The sequence below is a fragment of the Balaenoptera borealis genome (genome assembly GCF_965194805.1).
Source record: "Balaenoptera borealis genome assembly, chromosome: 15".
NCBI classification, from domain to species: domain Eukaryota; kingdom Metazoa; phylum Chordata; class Mammalia; order Artiodactyla; family Balaenopteridae; genus Balaenoptera; species Balaenoptera borealis.
Window position 1 is genome coordinate 85182261 of NC_138871.1, and position 22322 is coordinate 85204582.

The following is a 22322-nucleotide window of genomic DNA, read 5'->3' on the forward strand; positions in this document are numbered from 1 at the left end:
TCTGGAGAAAAGAACACGTGGTTGAGTTAGGCCTGGGTTTGTAATCACGGCTTTTCTGCTTCTTTGTGCCTCAATTTCCTCCTCTGTAAAAATTAGCTGTTACCTGTGGGTCCCTTGCGATGGAGCCTCACATGGTAAATGCTCGTTAAATTTAGCTTCATTGTTGTCCCTTCATTGGGCACTTTCATTTCATTAAACAGGCGCTGTTTTAGGTCTTGGGGGTTCAGCAGTGAACAAAGTAAACAAAAATTCCTGCCTCTATGGAGATTATAATCTGGTGGGGAGAGACAAAAATACATAAGGAGAATATATGGTATGTTAAACGGGCATGAGCGCCAAGGAGAAAAATAAAACAGGAAAGGAGAATGGGAGCCATACTGTGGTTTCAGTTTTAAATGGAGTGGTCAAGAAAGGTCTCCCTGAGATGGTGACCTTTGAGGCAAGGGAGCAGGAACCATGTTGGGAACCTCATTCCTGGCAGAGGGAACAGTGAGTACCAGGGCCCTAGTCCTGAACCTCATGCCAGACCATTTAAGGATCAGCAAGGAGGTCAGCAAGTGGCTGGAACAGTGAGCTAAAGGGAGAGTAGAAAATGAGGCAGCGGCAAAATACAGCTCTAAGGACTTAGACTTGGAGAAATTGGAGACGCCGTTGGGGGAGTTACACAATCTTACATGTTTAACAGATTACTCTGGCTGTTGTGGGGGGAATAGACTGCTAGGGGGCAAAGATAGACGTTGGGAGGCAAGTCAGGAGTCTGTTACAATAATCCTGGTAGCTTGAACCAGGTAAAAGCAGTGGAGACAGTGAGAAGTAGACAGATTCTGGACATGTATATTTTGAAGGTAGAACCATAAGGATATCTTGATGGATAAGAAGCCCATCAAAGCAGCTATCGAGGATGAAGGGAGTCAAGGATGACTTCAAGATTTTTGTCCTGAGCACCTGGAAGGGTGAAGCTGTATTTGACAGAGTAGGGGCAGACTGGGTGGACCAGTTTGGGAGGGGGGTAGAGGAGGAATCAGGAATTTGACTTTGGACCTGTGAAGTTAGAGATGCTTATAAGACCTCTAGGTAGGATGAGAAGGCAACTGGATATAGCAGTCTAGTATTCAGAGGCAAGTGCTGGACTGGAGATATATATTTGGGATTTATCTCTGTCTAGATAGTATTTAAAGTCATGAGAGTAGAGGAGATCACCAAACGAGTAGCTCTGTATTCACTCACTCCTTATTCACCTGTCAATTCATTTCTTTTGCAAAGTCATTAAACACCCACTATATGGCAGGCACTGCGCCAGCAGTTGGGAAATGAGAGATAAACAGGACAGAGTCCTTGCCTTCAAGAGGCACCCAGTCCAGTGGAGCATTCAGTCTTATTATTTTAATCATGGCATTAGATAAATGCTCTTCTCCAGCTGTGTCACCCAGGTCATTTACCAGGCTTGGCTCTGAAACTTCAAACTCTTTCCAAAAAACCTTACCCATCTTCAAAGCATTAAGTATTGTCATATGAACAGCTTGATTATAAGCCTCTAATTTTATAGACAAACCCTGATTTCAAATGTTGAAATTTTACAGTGGGAAGGGGGCACTGCTGACTGCCCAACTAAATTGGAGTTAGTATATTGAACTGAAATATGAGCACCATGGCATCAGGAAGTTTTGTCTTTTTGTTTGTTGCTATATACCCAGGGCCTAGAACAGTACTTAGCTTATAGGATGTGATCAATAAATATTTGTTAAATGGATGGATGACTTTGTAAGATTTTTATATATATGCAAAATAGTTCAAATAGATGACGTATCTTGATTTGAGACTTTGGACATGTGGTTGCACAGAAATGAGTCACAGATTTTCCCAGCCATTCCTTAACAGAAAATTGAGTGTTTTGAGCAAAGTCAGACTCCTTGGAAGAAAATGTCTTCTTAGACTGTAAGACTTAGATGACTGTTTCAGCAGAGAAGCTTTAATATGCATTTCTTAAAACTGGTTCACATGCCATTGCTGACCTGTCAGATTGGCACAGATAATTTTTGCTTAATGGAAATAATCAGTGGCAGAAGGGCTCAGTGAGATGGACTCTGTCTTGTACTGCAGGTGAGAGTGAATGTGGGGCATATTTCTGGAAAATAGTTCAGCTGCATAACAGGTGATATGGTGGAGCAATATTGAGGCAATGCCAAGAAGAGGAAACAGGGAAATAAAATTAGAATGGAGATAATAAACCCTTACAGGGATTGAAGAGTCCCTGGGCCAAGATTTGATATAACACCAAAGCCTGATTGAAGGTATTAATATATCTAAAGAAAGAATGTGTAATCAGCAAGAGATGTATTTAGCCCTTCAATCCTAACAAAAGGAGGACCTAACCATAGCAAGGACCCCCACACCACTATTATGCCCACGCAGTCAACATCCCCAGGGTACCATACCTCTTAAGTGACAGACACAGAATCCAACACAAACTATTACTCAATTCTGCCTGTAGCGAGAGAGGACACTGAATATAAAGGATATTTTCTCTGGGTGTAGATTACTGGATTAGCAGTTGTTCTTTCAGCTCTCTGAAGACATGGTTCCATTTCTTCTAACTTTCATTGTTTCTGTTGAGAAGTCAGCTACCAGTGTTATCAACTATATGCTAAGTAACTAGAAAATTCCCAATTGTTTGGAAATTAAGCAATAAACTTCTAAATAACCCAATCAACTGAGCAGTCACAGTGGACTGACAGAACATTTTGAACTGAATAAAAATGGAAATGTATCACAGCAAAATTATGAAATGCACTTAAATCTGAAGGGAAATTTATAGCCTGAAATTCATGTATTAGAAAAAAGAAAGGTCGAAAATCAGTGATACAGACATACATCTCAAGAAGTTATAAAAAGAAGGTTAAACCAGATAATAATAATAATAATAGTAATAATAATAATAATAATAATAATAATAATAGAAGGAAGGAAATTAAAAAGAGAGATTAATAAAAGAAAAAGCAAACATTTGGTGGGGGGGGGCACAAACTAATATTAACTCTTTAAAAAGAATCATAAATTCAGTAAACCCTGGAAAGACCAATCAAGAAGAAAAGCAAAATTAATCAATATTAGAACAATAAAAGTGACATCACTACAGATACCATAAACATTAAAAAGATCATAAGAGGATACAGCTCTAAGACAATAAATTTGAAAATGTTGATGAATGGACAGATTCCTAGAAAAACACATAATCAAGAGCTATGCAAGAAGAAATACAAGATTTGAACAATCTTATATCTATTTAAGAAATTGACTCTATAAATAAAAAAAAAAAACTTCTCACAAAGAAAACCTCAATCTCAAATGGCACAGCTGGTAAATTCTACCAAAATTTTGAGAAAGAAATAACACCCATCTTACACAGACTGTTCCAAATAATGGGAAAAGAGAGAGCAGTTACCAATAAATTTTGTGAGGCTACCTTAAACTTGACACCCAAATCTGACAAAGATATTTCAAGAAAAGTAAAAATTAAAGTCCATTCTCTCCTCAGAACAAATGAAATATCAGAAGATTGAGTGCAAGTCCTTTGCTGTATTCAGCAATATATAAATAGAACAGTAAATCAAAATGACGTTGGGTTTATTCTAGGAATGCAAGGTTGGTTTAACATTGAAAAACAATAACAACAACAATTTAAATAGTAATCCAGATAGTGTGGTGCAAGGATAGACAGAAGACCAATGGAACTGAATACAAAGTCCAGAAACTGACCCATAAATACATATAAGATAACCTGATTTTCAACAACAGTGCTGCTAAAATTCAGTGGGGAAAGGATTGTTCTACAATAAATGATTCTGGATCATTTGAATTGAATTCATATGAAAATTATTGACCCCCTATCTCACACAAAAATTACTTTGAAATGAATCACAGACCTACGTGTGATAGGTAAAACCATAAAGCTTCTAAGGAAAAAAAAAAGTAGGTAAATATCTTTATGGCTTAGTATAGGATAGATTTCCTTAAAAGATCGCAAAACAGCACTATACATGAAAGGAAAGATTGTTATATTGGACTTCACTAAAGTTTAAAATTTTAGTTCATCAAAAGACATTGTTAAGGCAAACAAAAGACTGAGAGAAGGTATTCATAATTCATATATTCAACAAAAGACTTATCTCCGTAACAAAGAATTCTTACAAATCAATTAAAAAACAATTAAAAATAGGCTAGACTTGAACAACTATTTCACAAAAGAGGACAGCTAAAAGAACAATAAATATATGGAAAGGTGCTTAACATCATGAGTCATCAGAAAAACAAAAATTAAAACAACATTGAGATGCCACCACACATCTACCAGAATGACTAAATATTTTTTAAAGATTGAAAGTATCAAGGTTTGCCAAGAATATGGATGAATTGGGTCTCTTCTACATTCCTGATGGGAGTATAAATTGAATATTTTGGAAAAGTCTTGGAAGTTATACTAAATCTATGCTAATTATGACCCAGCAATTCCACTCCTAGATATATACCCAAGGTAAATTAGTGCATATATTCACCAAAAGATATGTACAATTATTTTCATAAACCTTTCTTTATAATAGCCAAAAATTACAAACAACCAAATGTCCATCAACAGGAGAATGGACAAGCAAATGTGATTTAGTCATCCAATGGAATACAGTACAGTAATGAAGAGGAATGAACAACTGCTGCATAAAACAACATGAATGAAACACAATGACATGCAGAAGAAGCCTATGGTGAATTTAAAATGGCCTTAAATTTTTTGCCATTTCTCCCATTGGTTCTCTTTTTTTTTTAAGAATTTCACTTTTATTTATTTATTTTTTTATTTTATTTTTGGCTGTGTTGGGTCTTCATTTCTGTGCGAGGGCTTTCTCTAGTTGCGGCAAGCGGGGGCCACTCCTCATTGCGGTGCGCGGGCCTCTCACCATCGCGGCCTCTCTTGTTGCGGAGCACAGGCTCCAGACGTGCAGGCTCAGTAGCTGTGGCACACGGGCCCAGCCGCTCTGCGGCATGTGGGATCTTCCCAGACCAGGGCCCGAACCCATGAACCCTGCATTGGCAGGCAGACTCTCAAACACTGTGCCACCAGGGAAGCCCCTCCCATTGGTTCTTGAAGTAGAATATGATGTAACAAAACCCTGGGACTTCCCTGGTAGCGCAGTGGTTAAAAATCCACCTGCCAATGCAGGGAACATGGGTTCGAGCCCTGATCCCACATGCCGCGGAGCAACTAAGCCCGTGCACCACAACTACTGAGCCTGCGCTCTAGAGCCCATGAGCCACAACTACGGAGCCTGCATGCCACAACTACTGAGGCCCGTGTGCCTAGAGCCCATGCTCCGCAACAAGAGAAGCTACCACAATGAGAAGCCCATATGCTGCAATGAAGAATAGCCCTCACTCGCCACAACTAGAGAAAAGCCCGCACACAGCCACGAAGACCCAACGCAGCCAAAAATAAATAAATAAATAAATAAATATTTTAAAAAACCAAAAAACCTAAAACATGTGCCCAGATCTAATCCTATCCTCACACATACCCCTTAGACAGCAAAATACCAGAGAAAAATTATGAGCATGCATACCCATTATACAGATATGTATTTTTGTATATATTATATACATGCAGGACTGTTCTAGTGATGTATATTATAGAACACTCATAAATATATGAAATAAATGTTTATATGTTTATTGATAAAATAAAAATTTAATTTACTTATTAACATAATAAATAACTTTCCTTTCAGTGAAAATACTAGTAAGAGTTATGTAATTAAAGAGTTCACTAGTCTTTAAATCTTGGCTTAATACTGTAATACAGCGATTTGTAGTTTTTGTCCTAAGTTCAATTTAATACTTCTTTTTAATGGCAGTCATAACAGAAAAAGATACCTCACAAAGATGCATAGACCCAAGTGTTTTCATCACAATGGACACATTTGCAAACATCTAGTCTCAAAATGCTCTCTCCATAGCATAAGTTACTTCAAAAAAAGCAGTTACTTTTTTATGCATTAAACAACTGAGTGCCTAGCTTGTGCCAGACACTTCTTATTTATTTATTTATTTATTTTTGACTGCGTTGGGTCTTCGTTGCTGTGCGCGGGCTTTCTCTAGTTGTGGCAAGCAAGGGCTATTCTTCGTTGCGGTGCATGGGCTTCCCATTGCGGTGGCTTGTCTTTGGTGCGGAGCACAGGTTCTAGGCGCATGGGCTTCAGTAGTTGTGGCACCCAGGCTCAGTAGTTGTGGCTTGCTGGCTCTAGAATGCAAGCTCACTAGTTGTGGAGCACGGGCTTAGTTGCTCTGCGGCATGTGGGATCTTCCCGGACCAGAGATTGAACCCGTGTCCCCTGCATTGGCAGGCAGATTCTTTTTTATTTATTTATTTATTTACTTTTGGTTGTGTTGGGTCTTCATTTCTGTGCGAGGGCTTTCTCTAGTTGCGGCAAGCAGGGGCCACTCTTCATCGCGGTGTGCGAACCTCTCACTATCGCGGCGTCTCTTGTTGTGGAGCACAGGCTCCAGACACGCAGGCTTAGTAATTGTGGCTCATGGGCCTAGTTGCTCCGCGGCATGTGGGATCTTCCCAAACCAGGGCTTGAACCCGTGTCCCCTGCATTGGCAGGCAGATTCTTAACCACTGCGCCACCAGAGAAGTCACCAGACACTTTTTAGATACAAGGAGGAGATAAAGCAATAAACAAAAACATCTCTACCTCATGAAGCTTACATTCTAGCTGAGGGAGACTCATAATAAATAAATAAATAATTATAAAATATGTCAGATAGCAAAACACTGCCATGAGGAAAAAGAAAGCAGAATATGAAGATTGCGGGTGGGTGGGAGTTGCTATTTTAGAGAAAATGGACTAGGAAGGCCTCTCAAAGGTGAAATTTGAGAGGAGACATAAAAGAACTGGGGGACTGGGACTTCCCAGTGGTCCGGTAGTTAAGACTCTGCTCCCAATGCAGGGGGCCCCAGTTCGATCCCTGGTTAGGAAACTAGATCCCGCACGCCTCAACGAAGATCCTGCGCGCCGCACCTAAGACTTGGCCCAGCCAAATAAATAAAATAAATAAATATTTTTTTAAAAAAGGAACTGGGGGACCTAGCCATTTAGATTTGTTGGGGGTTAGCACTCCCAGTGCAAAGACCTTGAGACAGTAAGGTGGTCCTTAATAAGCCAGGAGGAGGTGGCAGAGGGCAGGAGGTCAGAGAGGTGGCCGGGCCAGGTGATGAGTAAGGTCTTGTGGATAATAGTAAGGATGTTAGAGTTTATTCTCGGTGAGATGGAGAGCAGAAGAGTGACGGCAGCTGACTCATAGTTTAGAAGAGTTGCACTGGGGGTCTGGAGAGTAGATTGGAAGGGGCTGGTGGAGGGGCAGGGAGATCACTTCAGAGGCTACGGAAATGAGCCGGGTGCGGGCTGCTGGTAGGGTGAGGGTGGTGATGCTGATGAGAAGTGGTCACCTTCTCCATAGATTCCAAAGGCATAAGCGAAAAGTCTTTCCTTACGGGAAGGGGTGTGAGGAAAAGAGAAGAGTTAAGGATGACAGCAAAGTTTGGGGTCTGAACCTACATAAGAATGCAGTTGCCATTTTACTGAGACAGGGAAGACTTAGGTGTGGGCTTATGGTAGAGTTTGGGGAAAAAAAATCAAGAGTTCAGTTTAGAAGGTGTTTAAGTTAGTGATGCCTATTTGGTATCCAAGTGGAGATGCTGAACGTGCTGTCGAATAGATGTTTGATGCTCAGGGGAAACGTAGGAACCGGAGGTATAAAGTGGGGAGTCAAGAGCCTGGCTAAGGTCATCAAGGGTGTGAGAGTAGACAGAGAAAAAGGTGTGAGGAGTGAGACTGGGCGCTCCAGCACATGCACGAGGAGGGGCCAGAAGGAGGACCCGGAAAAGGAGCCCGAGCCAAATGCCTGGGGGGTAGAAGGGTAGCCAGGAGCGTGCGGTGTCCTGGACGCCAAGTGAAGAGAGCGTGTCCAAAAGGAAGAAGCCCTCAACTATGTCCAGTGCTCCGGAGAACTATGGTAGGACAGGGACTGGGGGCTGACCGGCAGATTTGGACAATGGTGCCATCAACGACCTTGACAAGAACGCCAAATAGAGTGTGTTCAAGAGCGTAGACCTCACTTGCGAGGAATTCTGTTGCAGACAGAGGCAGGGGAGCCGTAGCTGGTAGGCGATGTAAAGTCCAGAGAGACTTTGGTCTGCTTTTGTTTCTTTGCTTGCTTAAGACGTTTATAAGCTAATGTAAATGAACTGTCAGAGAGAGAAAAATGCTGATGCGGAAGAGACAGGGCACGATTTCAGGGGGCTCTCCCTGAGCTGCGAGAGGGGTGCGGGATATGCGGCCCAAACAGAAGGGTTGGCCTTGTAGGCAATTCATCTGTGAACTGAGAGCGTGTGCGCAGGCTCAGGCACTGGTGGGAATGGCTGGAAAGGCTTTTCTGACTGTTCCAGTGAGATGGGAAGGAAGTCATCAGCTGAGCGGCGTGGGGGCTTGTACGAGGTCTAAGGAGGGATTGGAGGTGTAATAGCTCTTGGAAATGGGGGAGTTAAACCAGAAATCTAATAAATTGTCAGGGAGCATGAGGGGCCCCCTGGACGTCTGTGATCGTAAATATAGAGATAAGGCCACTCAACACATGCAGCCATTCAGCTGCTCACTTGGTTAAAACATCCCATTTACTCCAAAGGGACAAATCAGGTGTATTCACAATTCCAAAAATGTCCGCCAGGCAGTATGCCACCGACAGCCACTTGTTATCATATGTCCAAATCTGATACTTGCATTTTGTGTAAAAAGAAAAAAAAGACAACTCGTCTGCAAGTCTGACAGGTCTTTTTAGTATTTTGCCATGAGACAACCAACACACCTTCGAGGTGGAAAAAGGACTTTCATGGATATTCAGCCCGTTACAGGTTACGGTAACAATCCTGTGGCATCTGCAAGGTCTTGTGTTTATAAAATCAGCCAGATCCGTGGCATCCTGCAGCGATGTGCACACTTCTGCCTTCAACCTTTGCTGCCACTTCCTGCTAGTGCCTGGGGCCATGGATGGATTTCACCCACGGTGTTGTAGGCAACCTTATCTCAGAGTCCTTTTGTTATTCTAGTCAAAGCAGCCACCCTTTCACTGGTTATATGGACACAATGTTACCCGAAATATTGCTTTTAGAGAAGAAATTATTTACTGTTGAGAATATATGCTCCCTGGTGCATCTTCCCATTAGCAGCTCCTCGAAAGGAATTCTTTCCATATTTCATTTTTGAAACAATCTAGTGCCTACCATGAACAGGGACTTGTTAGAAACATCTGTATTTTATCCAACTATATAGCAAACCTTCAAATTGCAGACCTGTGTAATTTGTTCTCATACTTGTTTCTTCTAAATTGTCAGCATTTTCTACATCTTCCAACATTATTTGTTGTCTGTTATTTCAGCCATATGTATTACAACAGAATAGAAAACTGATAACTATAAAATATAACTTTAGGGAGTAGAAAGATGCTTTAGAAAATGCAGCTGGGTAGGTATATACCATGACTGGGTGGGGTGAGTGCACAGAATTTTTATGGGGTCATCAGGGAAACCTCTCTGAAGAAGGGCCAGCTGAGCCAAGGTGGGAATGCAGTGAGAACCACGCAGGACTATGGGGGACTATGTCCCAGGGAGAGCGACACGTCCCGAGACGGAACCGGGCTTGGTGTGTTTGCGGAACAAAAGGAAGCCTGTGTGTCTGGAGGGTAACAGGTGAACAGTAGAGTCATTGGCCTCGGGGTCAGATGCTGGGCAAGGCCCGATTGCTGATTGCTGAAGGTCTCCTGGACCCACGGGGCTAATACGAGGCCAGTACACCCTTACAGCCCCTTCTACGTGTTACACCAGGCGTCCCTGCTGGGTCCTGCCTCCTGGCCACCATCACTGGCTCCCACCAGGGAGGCGGGAAGGGACTCCCGGTGGATCAGCCACGGCTGCCTTGTCCTGCCCGCTTAACCCGGGCCTGTGTGTGGGGATAACAGGCTTCACAAGATTCTGACTCAGAGAGAGCAGGGAGAGCCTGGGGGAGCAGAAAAATGGGGCCCCACATAGGCATAAGCCAGGCGTTGGGGCTCCACTGGGAGGCCAGATACTCCCACCCCAGGAGTGGAGGAATGAAGGGCCTGAGGACACCAGGGTGCAGCCCCCTCTTCTCACCATTCTTACTGAAATTCACTTCCATCTAAGGGCATGCATTTGTTAAAACCCTCCATGAGTCTTCCGGTCAAGGGCACTAACAGCGCTGGTTTCCTTAGTGAGTGAAAGCCAATGCATATGTAACGTTTTCTGGGCCAAACACCAGTCTAAACCTGTTAACTCCTTTGAATATTATCATCAGCAGCAGCCCCATTTTACAGACAAGAAAACTAAAACAAAGAGATTTTAAATTTCTGTAAGTGGCAGAGCCAGGAGTCAAAACCAAGTAGCTTAGTGGAGAACACAATTTTGGCCACATGGCCCTCTCTGGAAGGTCAACCTCTTGAAATACGGCAAAATACGGCACTCCACAGTAGGTCCCTGTGGCTTAGCCAGTAATAAGATATTGACTACATTAAGAACCTCAGATGATATTGTAAGGCTCAGAAAATGTTTGAATATAATTACTCTTAGTTCAACAGAAGCTGAGGGACAATTCAGTACCGCAAACAATATCGTTTTATTAAGAGAAACTCTGTATTTCAAGACCACAAGTGACCTAGTGGCTACTGATTTAATGGGGATGTTATTGGAGGAGTTTGATGTGTTTCACTCTGTCAAATCCTAGCCCCAATAGGGACATTATTTAATTAGTGAGAATGTATCAAACCAAAGATCACACGAAAACCAGAAATGACTTAGAAATTATTACACTGATTTGATGAATGCTCTGTGTTTCAACTTACATCATCTGTAAGCAGTTTTATTATATAAACAGATATAGTTTGGTTTATTTAGAAAATAGAAGGGAATGTATTTTTAAATTGTGATTTACGTAGAAACTTATACATAATATATATTTCCCTACCAGTTGTTAAATATGAGTATTTCAAATATTTCTTCTGAGGCCACGAAAGGTATTTCAATTTAATTCTAAATATTTTGAGAAGTCATTGAAGGATTTTGAACAGAGGAATGACATGGTCTAATTTATTCTTTTAGTTATTCAGGTCTCTGTATGGGGAACAGCCACAGATCACAAGGGTGGAATGAAGATGGCTAATTGGGAGTGTTGACTGAAAAACTGCACAACCTAAAAGTTGAGAATTATGTTTTATTCAGCGGACATACTGAGGACTTAAGCCCGGAGACAGCCTCTCACATAGCTCTGAGGGATTTCTCCAAAGAGGTAAGGGAGGAGCCAGGATATATAGGAATTTTTGCAACAAACAAACAAAAAACAAAAAAAACCCCAGGTAGTTGGAACATCAAAAGATTACTGTTAATTAAAGAAAAAGCAGATTCTCAAGTTAATGAATTTAGCACTTTTCTATGTATGGGCAGATGCAGGATGCTCATTGAAATCATTTCTTTGATATGCACCTTAGCCATCTGGGGCCCGTATCTTGCTCTCTCCATCCTGAACACCGGCCGGGTGCACCGTGGGGGGGTGGGGCGCCTGTGGTTGCTGATGGCTTGATGACCGCAACATCCTTTGTTTACTGATATGGCAGGCGACATTCTCTGTCCACAGGAGGCTGTTACAGGAATCCAACCCAGACATGGGTGTACTTGTATAAGAGCACCGTCGTGGGCAATGGGATATAGATATACTTTGAAGGTGGAGCCAACAGTGGATTGGGTGTAGTTGTGAGAAAAATCCTAGGAATCTAGGATAACGTAGTGAGGTGAATGGTGGAGCTGAGATGGTTATGAGCAGGTTTGGGGTGAAAATTAAGATTTGGGACACGTTAAGTTTGATATGTCTCTTAGAAATACAAGAGGAGATATTACAGATAAATGAATCTGGAATTCAGAGATGTTCTGGCTGGAGACGTGGATTTGGGCGTCCTAGTGTCAAAATGAGATTTAAAGCCCTAGGACTAAATGAGAACACCTGGGGAGTGAGAGCAGCGAGTGAATGAGGCGAGAGCCCCAGGCTGAGAGACGGGCTCTGTGACGTTTAGATGTCAGAAGGACAGAACAATCTAGTAAAGGGAGTAGAGAAGGAGCAGCTAAGGGGAATGAGGAAAACGGGCAGAGTATGGTGACCAGAACCACGTGAAGAAAGTGTCGAGAAAGAAGAAATATCAAATGCTATTAAGAGTTAAGCATAAAAAAAAAAAAACAAAAATAGTTAAGCATAGAGTTGAGCTTAGCACAGGACGTAGCAAGATGCACGGCATTGATGAGACGGTTTTAGTAACGTGTTAAGGATGACAGTTGAATTGGAGTGGGCTCAAGGCAGAGCCGGAGGAAGAGGGTAGACCGTCAGTAAAGGCCTGTAAGGAAGAGCAGGAAGGTACAGAGAGGGCAAAAATGTGAACTATTGCAGCGGGTTTGTATGTGAATGGAAATGAAACATTGACTGGGGTGGGGGGTAGAATTACAGGATCAAAGTCCTTGAGTGGATGAGAGGGACAGATCTGACCCCAGATGAGGCCACCCTGAGGGGCTGCATTATTCTCACCTGACCAGGCCATGGAAATTCCTGGAATGTGGCCACCTCTCAGCCAGGCTGGGGCCCCTGTCTGCTGGGTGTGGCCACATCTGAGCATCGGAGCTGGTTCCACCACCTCCTCCGGACCTACCCCCCTCCCCTGGTGTTGCCAACATCCCAGGGCTTGGAGCCCAGGACAACTCAGCTAGGTTTTAGTTAAGAGGTTCTGCTGAGTGTGGAAATAGCTAAATACTATTTCTAGGAAGCGACAGAGCAGAGACTCTGCAATCAGGAGAGTAGATTTGAATCTTGGCCCTGAAACTTACCTGCCAGCTGTGCGACCTGGGCAAATCACTTCTCTGAGTCTCAGGTTTCTCATCTGCAATGTAGAGATGATAACTTTACCAAGACGCCTTCTGAGATTGTGAGGTAGAAACGGGATAGTGGATGTGCAAAGGCTCCGTCAAAGCTCTGTAAGCTGGGACGTGAGATACAAATGCCATAAATTGTCATGAGGCTTCATTCATTATATCATTCCCCCATTCATCTCACAAAACAGGCACAGCTTGTAGAGGAAGCATTTCTTGGGACACATTCCTGGGCCACTCCTCTCTGTGGGTTTAATTTTCATAACTAGACTTTTAAGTTTTTTTAAAGATAAGAGCAAGTCTTGGCTCCTTGTAAGAGCCTCCAAATTTCATAACAGACATAAATATATCACGTCAAGATCACCAGTTGAAAGGGAGGGGAGATGTATTATTATCTTCAAAGCTTTCTGGGAACCTATTAAATGCTAATAACAAAGCACTGGGATAAGCCAGAGTGCAAACACCGTTCTTGACACCTATCACATGCATGAGCCTCCTTTCTCCCTGGGCGCCCATCAACATTTCTGCTGGAGGAAGAGAGAATCAAGTGTGTCCCCGAAGAATGGACCCTCCAAGGCCTGCTAGCGGCCTGGACTATCCGTAACTGAAGCTGAAACCCCCTGTGTTTTGTGTATTGCTAGGGAGAAAGGTAAAGAAATGAATACTGCCTGGGTACAGGTGTTTGGTGCTATAAAAGGCCCATTACTCAGGTTACCTCATCATTGAGTTGGGAGGTAATCGTTCTCTCCTCATCAAATTGGGAGGGAAATTGAGGCTCGGGAGGTCACATTGGGTCATGTGGCCAACAAGAGCCAGAGGGGGACATTGTAACTCATTTCTCCCTGCTTCAAAGCCCACTCTTTCTGCTAACAGAGTAGGTGCTTCATAAAGGTTTTCGTAGTGAATGAGTGAGTGGATGAATGAAGTCCTCTGGATGCAAAATTGCCTTGTCAAAGGACACCAACAGCCAGAAGGCACAGCCCCAATTAAACAGAAGCAAAACAACCTTGTAAGATTCATGTGAGGTACTCAGAGTGTGGCCTAAATATCTCAGGAGTTTCCCAAACTCTCGAGTGATAAGATCACAGGCAAGTTGCAGAACCTGCTGGGGGCTGGTTTCTCCATTTCTAATCTTGGGGCAAACATGTCTTGCTCCTCCCTCCCTTCCAGGAAGCAGAGTTAACAGAACACAGGTGTTTGTAGCTCTGGCCACGGGCCTTAAAGTCCTTGAAAGATGAGTCCTGGCTTGTGACCCTCCCGTGGCTAGTACTAGCTACATAACTCGTGGGGCCCAGCGCAAAATGGAAATGTTATGCCCGTGGATTGAAAATTAATAAGAACTTCAAGGCGGTGACCTCAGAGCAGTAAACCGAGGCTGGGGCCCTTCTGAGTATGGGGTCCCGTGTGACTGTACAGGCTGCACACCCACGAAGCCAGCCCTGCCTGTGGCCGTTGATTCCGGAGAAGGGAAGAAAAGATCTTAAAAGGAGATTGGTGGGACATCTTGGGAGCACCAAAAATAGGACAAATCAATAAAGTCACCATGGAGATCAGGTTCTAGTTTCTTGAAAGACACAATTTCAGACTAGAAAGAGTGTTAAAATTCATCTAGTAAAGACAAATATCATGTGATATCACTTCTTTGTGGAATCTAAAAAAATAGTACAAATGAACTTATTTACAAAACAGAAATAGAGTCACAGATGTAGAAAACGAACTTACGGTTACCAAGGGGGAAAGGAGGAACATAAACTGGGAGATTGGGATTGACATATACACACTACTATATATAAAATAGATAACTAGTGAGGACCTACTGTATAGTACAAGGAACTCTACTCAATACTCTGTAAGGATGTATACGGGAAAAGAGTCTAAAGAAGAGTGGATATATGTATGTGTATAACTGACTCACTTTACTGTACACCTGAAACTAACACAACATTGTAAATCAACTATACTCCAATAAAAACTAATAAAAATAAATAAAATTCATCTAGTACTAGTCTTCCATTTTATAGGTCAGGAAATTGAGACGCAGACAGAAGCAGTGACTTGGGGAGTCGTGGGGTACCACAGAGAAAGCAAATCCTCTCTGAATCTCATTTAGTCTCCTTATCAGTGAAACAGCGCAGGCCAGATTGAATAATGCATTATTTCTTTTTTTTTTTCTCCCCTATCCCCACTAAAATAACAGTAAAATAAAAGGGTTAAGTCCACTACTGTATAGCACAGGGAACTATACTCAATATTTTGTAATAACCTATAATGGAAGAGAATGTAAAAAAAGAATATATATTTATATATATGTGTGTATAACCGAATCACTTTGCTGTACACCTGAAACTAACACAACATTGTAAATCAACTGTATTTCAATAAAAATTTTTTTAAAAAGTATGAAGTCCACAAGGACCAAGGAAATGGGAGGAGAGGCAATGGTAATTGAAGAGGATTTGAAAGTGGGCATGTGGGGTAGGAGGACGCACAGACCAGAAACGGGGGAATTGAGTGAAAATCTGGATATTGCCCCTCCCCCTTCCCAGAATGCCAGTAGCAAGTTTTATATCCCCCCCGAGGCAGGAGATAAGAATCTTCTCTGGAGTAAATCCCAGAGACTACCACTTGGGATTCTTTACAGTGAGCTGGTTTGAAGTTCTGTCCTGTCAGTCTGAAGCCCTAGGACCCAAGTCTGGCTTATGTGCAAAGAGATTCTAGGCTGCCAAGTGAGAGCCGGTGGCTAAGTACCTCCAGACACAGGGGAAAGCTTCTAACTTGAAGACAGAAAACAAAACAAACAAAAAAAATGGGAAAAAGAATTGGGAGGATCAGAGACAACCTCAAACTGACAATCTCCCTGAAAAGAGTAGGGATGATCTATGAAAGAAGAACCAGAAAGCTTTGGAAAAAAAAAAAAAAAAATCCACTAAATAAGGAAAACCTCTGGAAAGTTACATATATGAGTCAAAATAAAAATTCAATATAAAAAGTAGGGCTTCCCTGGTGGCGCAGTGGTTAAGAATCTGCCTGCCAATGCAGGGGACACGGGTTCAATCCCTGGTCCCGGAAGATCCCACATGCTGCAGAGCAACTAAGCCCATGAGCCACAACTACTGAGCCTGTGTGCCACAACTACTGAAGCCTGCACGCCTAGAGCCCCTGCTCCGCAACAAGAGAAGCCACTGCAATGAGAAGCCCGTGCACCGCAACAAAGAGTAGCCCCCGCTCGCCGCACCTAGAGAAAGCCCGTGTGCAGCAAAGGAAGACCCAATGCAGCCAAAAATAAATAAAAATTTTAAAATCTAAATAAATAAATAAAGCAAGAGGATAAGTCTAAGAGGTTAAAAGCCAACTACTAGAAATGCCAGAAAGAGAACCAAGGGAACAAAATTATTAACAAATTAACAAAACTTCTCAGAACTAAAGCATGAGTTTCCAACTCAAAAGAGCTAGCTCAAGGGATGTGTCTAGCACAGAGAATGAAAAAGACCCATGGTCAGGTACACCACTGTGAAGTTTTTGACTATCAGGGATACAGAGAAGATATTATAAACTTCTAGAGAGAAAAAGAAGATCAGAATTAGTGGACCTCTCAACAACACTTTGGGATCTAGTGGACAATGGGCCAATGCCTTCAGTATTCTAATTTATATCCTACATTTCTATATTCAGCCAAACTGTTCATCAAATGAAGATAGAGTAAGATATTTTCAGACATGCAAGAACGAAAATCATTTACTTCCCTTGTAACTTTAGTGAACTACTGGAGGTAGTGATCCAATAAAACGAGGGAGTAAACCAAGAAAGGAATACATGGAATCCAGGAAGCAAGGGATCCAAAGCACAAGAGGCAACATGAATCCCCACAATGATGGTGAATGGAAATTTCTGGTTGACAGTGGTACGGCATACAGTTTAAATTGGAGAACTTGGAAGGAAGGCTCTGAGAAGAAGGTCTCTAGGAATAAGATGAATATGATATATTTGAGATTATGGAAAACATTATAATAGAATTGAAGCAGGCTTTATTGGGATATTAGGAAAAATTAAATGTGTAGAAAATCAGGCACATGGGAAAATGCGTAACTCCAGTAAAAGTGAAGGACTGAATAAGTCAGGTGATATGGGGTGGGCGGAGAGTTCGAGTGATGCTCTAGTAAATTACATTTGCACAATCATAATTAAACTATGTTGGGGGGATAGGGAAGTGGGAATGGGAAGGTGAGGGAGATCTGAGTCCTTATTTATCATTGTAGGGACTCAGTAGTAGTGTCTCAAAATGTAAATTAATAATTAAGAAATAGGGATAGCTCCAGTCCATGGTTTTTAATATCATCTGTAAGACTTCCAAGTTTAAAATGGTGAAGGAAAGGTGTTCCCACTTCTTTTTTCACTCAAAAAAAACCAAGGAAAATAACAAGAAACACAAACTCTATTCTTGACACTTAGCAGACATTGCAAATCTGAACCATTAAATGTGAACCACTAAGTGGCTAGAAGAATGACAAAAAAATGAACGAAGATGAATCCAAATGCCAGTAGAAGTATAATTTATTTATAATAAAATTCACCAATTTTAAGTCTACATGATGAATTTTGACATATGTCTTTAGTAGTGCAACTGCTGTCAAAAATATGATTTAGAATATTGCAGTCAATCCCCATCCCCAATCCCCAAACCCATAGCAACGGCTGATCTGCTATCACCACTTCAGATTCTCCTTTTCTAGAACTTCATATAAATGCATATAGTATGTAGTCTTCTGTATCTGACTTTTTTCACTTAGTAATGCTTTTGTGATTCATCATGTTGTTACATGTGTAAGTAGTTTATACCTATTAATTGCTGAGTAGTATTCCATTTAGGTATAGATTTTTCTTTATCCATTTACCAATCAATGGACATCTGGAATGTTTCCAGTTTTTGGCTACTCTGAACAAGGCTCTTATATTCATGTACGGATCTTTGTGTAGACATATATTAAATATTTTCACTTCACTTGAAAAATACACAAGAGTGGAATTCCTGAGTCATATGGTAAGTGAATGTTTAACTTTGTAAATAAATGCTAACCCTTGCTCCACGGTCTAGCCAAACTTGGCATTGTCAGTCTTTTAAATTCTATCCACTACAGTGGATATGTAGTGGTATCTCCATTTGGTTTAAATTTGCATTTCCCTAACAACTAATGAGTTGAACATCTTTTCATGCACTTATTTGGCATCAGTGTTTCTGATAAAATGTTCAGATCTTTTGCCTAATTTTAATTGTTTTGTCTTAATACTGAGAATTCATTACATATTGTGGACATAAGTCCTTTATTTTGTGTATGTTTGCAGACATAGTCTTCCAGTCTGTGCCTTGCCTTTTCTTTTCTTTCTTTCTTTTTTTTTTTAAATTTATTTTATTTATTTATTTTGGCTGTGTTGGGTCTTCGTTGCTGCGTGCGGGCTTTCTCTAGTTGCAGCAAGCGGGGGCTACTCTTCGTTGCGGTGCGTGGGCTTCTCATTTTGGTGGCTTCTCTTGTTGCTCTAGGCTCTAGGGCACGTGAGCTTCAGTAGTTGTGGCACACGGGCTCAGTAGTTGTGGTGCACGGGCTTAGTAGTTGTGGCGCACGGGCTTAGTTTCTCCACGGCATGTGGGATCTTCCTGGACCAGGGCTCGAACCCGTGTCCCCTGCATTGGCAGGTGGATTCATAACCACTGCACCACCAGGGAAGTCCCGCCTTTTCTTTTTCCTAATTGTGCTTTCAAAGAGCAGACATTTTCGATTTTGATGAAGTCCAAGTTATTGATTTTTAAAATTTTATGTGTCCTATTTTTAAAATCTTTGCCTAACCCAAGATCACTAAGGTTTTCTCCTATTTTTTTAAAGGTTTATAGTTTTAGCTCATTTTTGTACACATAGCCACCAATTATTTTAGCACCTTTTGTTGAAAAGATTATCCTTTCTTCCATTTAATTGTCTTGGCACCTTTGCTAGGAAACCAATTGACCACATATATGTGTGGATCTATTTCTGGACTTTCTATTTTGTTCCATTGGTCTATATGTCAACCTTTACTTGAATACCATTCTATCTTGATTTCTGTCAGCTTTATAGTAGGTCTTGAAACCGGATTGTGTAAGGCCTCCAACTTTGCTCTTTTTCCATGTTGTTTTGGCTATTCTACATGCTTTGCATTTCCACATAAATTTTAAAATTTGCTTACTAAGTTTTTCAAAATAGCCCTGCTAATATTTTGAATGTCATTGTGTTGACTCTATAGATTAATCTGGGGGAGAATTGGCATTTTAACAATACTGAATCTTCCAGTTCATGAGTATGGTATATCTCACCATTTGCACTCATCTTTAATTTCTCTCAGTAATGTTTCATAGGTTTCAGAGTACGGTGATTGCATATATTTGTTAACTGTATCCCTATGTCATAGTTCTGTGCATGTGTGCTTGTGTATGTGTTTGAGAGAGAGAGAAAAAAAGGGAGGGAGGTAAAGAGTTTCCTTTATGTTCCCAAAGTTGAGCAAAAGAAAATTGGTTAATTAAGGATTGCAGTTAGCTGAATTCCAGTTAAGTAAGATTTTACTGTATTTGGCATTCACACTAATAGCTCTGATTATGTCACACCCCATGTTCAGAAACCTTCATTGGGAAATAATTATGGGATGTGCTCAAAGAATGTAGTATCAATTTACAAAGGGAAAAATTGGAAACAACTGAGCAAGCTGATTAAGTGCTGCTATGCTCTTACCTTGCAGCCATAAAAATGACATTATGCAACAGTGGTTTGCAGAACGGGGTCAGGGTGTCTTACAGGGTCAGGCAGGCATCAGGGCTCCCACTCATGTTCTGATCACAGTAGTTCTACTTATATCCCTTTTGGCCTTTGAGGTTCCTGGTAGGATTTTGTTTAAAAACAAGAGTTCAGGTGCATACAATGTTTAAAAACCATTATTGCAAAAGAATTTTTATTGACCAAGAAAGATGTTAATGGAATTATAATCAGATTAGAAAAGAATCTGTGTTTTATGTCCCTGTTTGGGGAAAAAACAAATATGTGTCCAGAAAAAAATTGGAAGGTTATACATGTTTCAAAATATATATATTTTTTTAATAGGGAGCATTTTCTTTTTTCAAATTTTATTTATTTATTTTATTTATGGCTGTGTTGGGTCTTCGTTTCTGTGCGAGGGCTTTCTCTAGTTGTGGCAAGTGGGGGCCACTCTTCATCGCGGTGCGCGGGCCTCTCACTATCGCAGCCTCTCTTGTTGCGGAGCACAGGCTCCAGACGTGCAGGCTCAGCAATTGTGGCTCACGGGCCCAGTCGCTCCGCGGCATGTGGGATCCTCCCAGACCAGGACTCGAACCCGTGTCCCCTGCACTGGCAGGCAGACTCTCAACCACTGCGCCACCAGGGAAGCCCTCAAAATATTAATAGCAATTACATCTGCACAGATTGTGACTTATTTCTGAATGTTCTCATTTGTATTTTTCTAAATATGTAAAGTGTAAAGTGTATTGTTGTTTAATGAGAATAGAATAAACTACAGATTCCTTAGCATGTCATTCAAGGCTCTCCACCATCTGATATTAAAGGTCTTTCTAGATTCCTTGGTAAACCTCAGCTCATCATAGAGTTACAAGTTTAGTCTCGAAGAATTACTCATCGTTTCCTGAATACGCCCTTCATTTCCCTGTCCCCACACCTTTTCTCCAGCTATGTTCTTTCTTTTTTTTCTCTCTTTTTATTTGGCTATGCTTGGTCTTAGTTGTGGCCGGCAGGCTCCTTAGTTGTGGCTCGCCAGCTCCTTAGTTGTGGCATGCATGTGGGATCCAGTTCCCTGACCAGGGATCGAACCCAAGCCCCCAGCATTGGGAGTGTGGAGTCTTAACCACTGTGCCACCAGGGAAGTCCCTCCAGCTATGTTCTTAGTCCAGAATTCCCTAATCACAGACCCACTGGCGTTTAACCCATTCAAAGTGAATGTGATAAAATGTACATTAAAGTGGAAAAAAAGACAATTCAAAGCTATAGAGAGAGTATGATTTCAACTAGTTTAAAAAACACAAAGAAAAAACTGGAAGGAGCAATGTAAGTGATTTATAGAGGCAGCACCTCTGTATCAGGATTATCAGTCTTTTGTTTGTTGCATTTTATTACACTTTCCAAATCATCTACAATGACCTATTAAAATAGGAAAAAAGGAAAAAAATCATAGCCATTTTAAGACCTATATCAAATGCTAATCCCTCCAAGAGCTTTTCACAAAATAGTAATAATAATAACAAATTTTTTAGATTCTCCTGCCTGTGTCTCCTAACAATTTCACTGTATCTGTGTGTTGCATAATATAGTATGAAGAGCCCTGAATCTGTAGGCAGAAGACCTGGGATTAATCCTGGCCTCTCCTCTTGCTGGCCTGTACTTGGCAAATTGCCTTACCTCTCTGAGTGTCTGATACCTCCCAGGGCTGTAGTAAGGATTAACTGAGACAACATGAATAGGCTCTGTAAACTGTAAAGTGCTTTTCAAATGTATGCTGTCTGATTCTCCCACGAGGCTGAAGTTCAGTCATCCCAAACTATCCACCATAGGCGACACTCAACAAAAGGCTGTTGATTTAAATCTTCCCACGGTTCCAAAAGAGAGCAAAAATCTCTTTGTATCCTGAAATGTTACCAGTAGACTGGGATTTAAAAAAGGCCTGTGCTCTGGAGAGCCGGTGATTTTCGTTTTGATTTCCCTTTGCTGTTCCCAGGACCTGTGGCCTTAATAAGCCATCCAGTAATCAGTGGGCTCCAGCACAGCCTGGGGATGCTATTCAGTGTTACTAAAAACAAGAAATTACAGGCCAGAGCAATACTTACACTGAAGATGGCTCTGGGTTTATGACACCTACCCCCAGGAGTTAACTCCTTCAACTGCATTCAAGACCCTAACCAAGGGACTTCCCTGGCGGTCCAGTGGTTAAGACTCCGTGCTTCCACACACTGCACAGGGCATGGGTTCCATCCCTGGTCAGGGAACTAAGATCCTGCATGCTGCAATGTGGCAAAAAAAAAAAAGAAAAAAACCAAGACCGTAACCAAGAATGTTACAGAGGATTAAGCATTTGTATTTGTGAGCTCAGAATGAACATGTCCAGATCGAAGCCTGCACTTACTAGAATATTCGTTCCAAGGGCAAGGTGTGGGAGAAAGAGCATAGAACTGCAAACCAGAATTCCAATCCCAGTGTTGCCACCAGGGCCATGTGTCCCTGAGTAAGTTCTTTCTTCGCTCTGGGCCTCAGTTTCT

General features: G+C 41.6%; 1 long non-coding RNA gene across 3 annotated transcripts in view; it reads left to right on the forward strand.

The window, feature by feature from the left end:
* Positions 1–22322, forward strand: part of LOC309612193 — a 78897-nt gene that overhangs the window by 316 nt on the left and 56259 nt on the right. For 2 of the 3 annotated variants that reach the window (XR_014235039.1, XR_014235040.1), the window contains exon 2: positions 11219–11405. This is a non-coding gene — a long non-coding RNA (uncharacterized lncRNA). The remainder of the gene's footprint in view (positions 1–11218; positions 11406–22322) is intronic. The other variant, XR_014235038.1, reaches the window with a different exon arrangement.